Raw genomic sequence first — 5479 nt, 5'->3', positions numbered from 1 at the left:
TAACTGCTGTTGGATCTCTGCTGACACCAAAAAATAATAATCAGCTCGGACTTCCCACAAAGAAAACAGTCATCTTTATTATTTCCTGTACTTCCACTGTGACTGGAGCAAAGATTAGCATTGTTCTCCTGAGTGACCCTGTTTGCCAGCTTGTTCCCATGAGCTTTGTGCGTGTGTGTTAGGGTGTGTGTGTGTGTGTGTGTGTGTGTGTGTGTGTGTGTGTGTGTGTGTGTGTGAGTGTGTGTGTGTGTGAGAACCTATCAACATTACACAATGGGGGTATCCTGAGATAGGAGTGCTGTTCCTCTTTCCCACAGATTCAAGAAACAGCAAGGCTGTTGTAATATTTGGTGGAGCCTTAAACACTGACCGACAGCCAGTTGACCATTATTGTTATTTGATTAATCAGATAACAGTAATAATTAAAACTGCAAGCAGTGATGAACGGGCCCTCGCCCCCCCACGTACGTTGAGCTGTGGCGCCGTCAGAAGCCGCACGCCCAGATGTGTGCTTGCCCCTTGCCTGTGGAAATGTCCTACCTAAATGGGATTTGTGTCACACAAAACACAACAGTGACACCTTCAGTGACTTCCTGTGTCCAGTGGGTGGCACTATAGATACGACGTATTTTGGGTGAAGAATTTGCAGAAAAAGCAGATTTTTTCAAAAGCTGAAAAGGAAGAAAGGCTGAAAAGTAATAGGTTGAAAGAGCTTAAAAAGCTGAACATTTTGATAGTTGAACAGTTTCTCTAGCTGAACATGAAGCTGAATGTTTTGATAGTTGAATGGTTTCTATAGCTGAACATAAAGCAGAATTTTTGAAAAAGCTGAAAAGGTTGAAAAGCTGAAAGTAATAGGCTGAAAGAGCTTAAAAAGCTGAACAGTTTGACAGCCAGACAGTTTCTGTAGCTGCACAGATGCTGGAGCAGTAGCAGAACCAAAGGTGAAAATGTCCCCATAAGAATGAATGGGAAAACACCTCCCAAACACCTGCAGGTTTAGAAAAAAGTGTAATGGTTATGGCCAAAATATGTATACAGTGAGTAACAGGAGACATTGCTGAACCATGTGATGTATTTTTTATTTCTGTAGAGTGAAAAATGAGGGCACAACAGCGAGAGACAAAACCGGTACCGTCTGCTCCACTCCAGAGATTTAGGCTCAAAGTTAACACTGCGGCTTATGGCGGAGTTGCTGGAGTTCTTGTCACTCTAGGGCTTCCACAGCCAAAACTTTAAGTCGCACATCTGAAATAAGATGATCATATGAAAGCCAACAAGATTTCCTACATTTCTATGTATATATTGTCTATGTGAAGTAAAAGCTGTGGGACCCAAATCAAGCAGAAGAGAGTTTTTTTCTAAAGTTTCTGCAGCTGCTCTGCACTCTAGCGATGATGTCACCCACTCTAGCTCACGCAATACACACCCATTATAAACCCAGAAGAGGAGCTAAAAATCCTTCAAACTAGCTGTTCTTTCATCATTTAGCAATAAAAGCGCCACCTATTGGTTGATTTGCACCAAATTTTGTACAAACCCTCATCAGGCCATCCAACACAATTACAAAAAGTTTAGTGTTAATTGGACTGTATTTCATCAAGATAGGCAAGACTGTGTGTTTGGCCACAATGTGCAGGAAATTGTTGTTTTATATTTTGGGCGTTCTTTGGACTATCACAATTCTTTTAATAACTTTTTGTCAGGAGGGTCCATAGATGCTGTGTGCAAAGTTTTGTGGAAATGGGACAATTTGCCTAGGAGGAGTTCGAAAAAATAGGTTATCGGCATTTAGCGAATTTGCGAATGGAATTCTGGCGCGCAAGTAGGCGTGGCCTACATCAATCAATTCATCTGGATTCAGGGAACACGTAGACATAGGGTTTTAAACTGTGCGACATATTATGTGGGAGTTATTAGCCAAAAACGGTTTTGTCTTGATAACAGCGCCACCTGCTGGTCATTTTTGGTGTGTGAGTTACCAGGGCCAGTCTAAAACACCCGTATGAATTTCATATCCATAAGTGTTATGGTGTGGGCACAGTGCCAAATCTAAAATGAAACTGCCACCAGAGCGCCACCTAGTGTCGGATCGGTAAATCCTTCATGAGCTGTCCTCAGGAGGGCACTGGCAATGAGTGTACCAAGTTTCATGTCAATCCGACAAACGGATGTGGAGATATAAATTACTTCAATTTAAAGAGCGCCACCTAGTGGTCGTCGGTCTAAAATTTGCACAGAGCCTTAGGGGCTCATGGGGAGGTACAATCCTGAGTTTGAAGTCATTCGGACACACCAATGTGGAGACATGCAACACTTCCTGTTTGGAGCGAAATCTGCAGGAAGTAGTAATTTAATAACTTGAGTATTCTTTGGAATATCAAAATTCTTTTAATAACTTTTTGTCAGGAGGGTCCACAGATGCTGTGTGCAAAGTTTTGTGCAAATTGGTGAAATTCCCTGGGAGGAGTTCGAAAAAGTAGGTTTGCGACATTTTGCGAGCTAGCGAAAAAAAACGGTAGGCGGATATGGGCGTGGCCTATACCCAGAGATTCAGGAGGATTCACTGAACGCGTGGATATAAGGATTTAGAATGTGCGACAAAGTATGTGGGAGTTATTAGGCAAAACGCACTTTCCTTGATAACAGCGCCACCTAGTGGTGAAAATTCACAACGACGACAGATTATAAAATTTTTCGCCAGGTGTGACGTATATTCCAAGTTTGGCGAGTTTTGGGGTATGTTAAGGCAGTGAAAAATGCGATCATTTGGGATAAATAAAAATAATAATTAAAACTGCAAGCAGTGATGATCGGGCCCTCGCAGGGTATGCTCCCGTCGGGGCATGCTGCTGTCGAGGCATGCTGCTGTCGGGGCATGCAGCTGTCGGGGCTTCTTCATGCAACAACTTCCATTGAGGAATGAAAAGTGAAGGCAGTCAAGCTGTTCTTTCATCATTTAGCAATAACAGCGCCATCTATTGGGCGATTTGCACCAAATTTAGCACAAACCGTCAGTTGGCCATGGAACACAATAAGTTAAAGTGTTGTGTTAATCGGACTGTATTTCATCAATATACGCAAGATTGACTGTTTGACCACAATGTGCAGGAAATTGTAATTCTATATTTTGGGTGTTTATTGGACTATCAAAATTCTTTTAATAACTTTTTGTGGTCAGCATCCACAGATGGTGTGTGCAAAATTTGGTGCATATCGGTGAAATTGCCTGGGAGGAGTTCGAAAAAGTAGGTTTGAGACATTCGGGAATGTGCAAATGGAATGTACCTCGAAAGTGGGCGTGGCCTACATCAATCAATTCATTTGGATTCAGGGAACACGAAGATATAAGGCTTTGAACTGTGCGACATATTATGTGGGAGTTATTCACCGAAAACGCTTTTCTCTTGATAACAGCGCCACCTGCTGGTCATTTTTTGTGTGTGAGTTACAGGGGCCAGTCTATACCACCCCAATGAGTTTCATATCCATAAGTGTTATGGTGTGGGCACAGTGCCAAATCTAAAATGAAACTGCCACCAGAGCGCCACCTAGTGTCGGATCGGTAAGTCCTTCATGAGCTGTCCTCAGGAGGGCACTGGCAATGAGTGTACCAAGTTTCATGTCAATCCGACAAACGGATGTGGAGATATAAATTACTTCAATTTAAAGAGCGCCACCTAGTCGTCATCAGCCAAAATTTTGCACAGAGCCTTAGGGGCTCATGGGGAAGTACTATCCTGAGTTTGAAGTCATTTGGACACACCAATGTGGAGATATGCAAAACTTCCTGTTTTGCGCGAAATCTTCAGGAATTTGTAATTTAATAACTTGAGTATTTTTTGGTATATCAAAATTCTTTTAATAACTTTTTGTCAGGAGGGTCCAGAGATGCTGTGTGCAAAGTTTTGTGCAAATTGGTGAAATTGCCTGGGAGGAGTTCGAAAAAGTAGGTTTGCGACATTTTGCGAGCTAGCGAAAAAAAACGGTAGGCGGATATGGGCGTGGCCTATACCCAGAGATTCAAGAGGATTCACTGAAGGCGTGGATATAAGGCTTTTGAATGTGCGACAAAGTATGTGTGAGTTATTAGGCAAAACGCACTTTCCTTAATTACAGCGCCACCTACTGGTGAAAATTCACAACGACAACAGATTAGAAAATTTTTCACCAGGTCTGATCTATATTCCAAGTTTGGTGAGTTTTGGGGTATGTTCAGGCAGTGAAAAATGCGATCATTTGGGAAAAATAAAAATAACTAAAATAATAAGAAACAATACAATTACAATAGGGTCCTCGCAGGTTCCCTGCTCGGGCCCTAATAATTAAAACTGCGAGCAGTGATGTACGGGCCCTCGCAGTCCACGTACGTTGGGCTGTGGCGCCGTCGGAGGCCTGTGCGCCCAGTTGTGTGCTTGCCCGTTGCCTGTGGAAATGTCCTACCTAAATGGGATTCGTGTCACACAAAACACAACAGTGACATCTTCATTGACTTCCTGTGTCCAGTGGGTGGCGCTATAGATATGACATAGTATTGATGCAGAGACGTGTTCAGGGCGAGCCCCTCTACATGTGTGAGCAATTTGATGCCGATGGGAAATTGTATGTTGAAGTTATCAGGACTTCCTGATTGATGGCAAAAGATTGAATTTGAAGGAAAATGGCGGACTTCCTGTTGGACTGAGGGTATGTGTCCAAGAGGGTTTTTTGTGCGTCTGGTCATGATACATAATCCTACCGAATTTGGTTCATGTACGTGCATGTAGGAGGCAGGGCTTCAATTTTGAAATATTCCAGGGGGCGCTATGGAGCCATTTAGCGCCACCTGCTCGTCATTTTTGGTGTGTGAGTTGCAGGGGCCAGTGTCTAACACCCCTATGAGTTTCATATCCATAAGTGTTATGGTGTGGGCACAGTGGCAAATAAAAAATGAAACTGCCACCAGAGCGCCACCTAGTGTTGGATCGGTAAGACCTTCGTCAGCTATCCTCAGGAGGGCATTGGCAATGAGTGTACCAAGTTTCATGTTAATCCGACAAACCAATGTGGAGATATAAATTACTCCAATTTAAAGAGCGCCACCTAGTGGTCATCGGGCAAAATTTTGAACAGAGCCTTAGGGCCTCATAGGGAAGTAGGATCCTGAGTTTGAAGTCATTCGGACACACCAATGTGGAGATATGCAAAACTTCCTGTTATGAGCGAAATCTGCAGGAATTTGTAATTTAATAAGTTGAGTATTTTTTGGTATATCAAAATTCTTTTAATAACTTTTTGTCAGGAGGGTCCACAGATGCTGTGTGCAAAGTTTCGTGCAAATCGGTGAAATTGCCTGGGAGGAGTTCGAAAAAGTAGGTTTGCGACATTTTGCGAGCTAGCGAAAAAAAACGGTAGGCGGATATGGGCGTGGCCTATACCCAGAGATTCAGGAGGATTCACTGAACGCGTGGATATAAGGATTTAGAATGTGCGACAAAGT

The sequence above is a fragment of the Pagrus pagrus genome (assembly GCF_965226575.1).
Source record: "Pagrus pagrus genome assembly, chromosome: 15".
Lineage (NCBI taxonomy): Eukaryota > Metazoa > Chordata > Actinopteri > Spariformes > Sparidae > Pagrus > Pagrus pagrus.
This window is presented reverse-complemented; position numbering follows the sequence as displayed.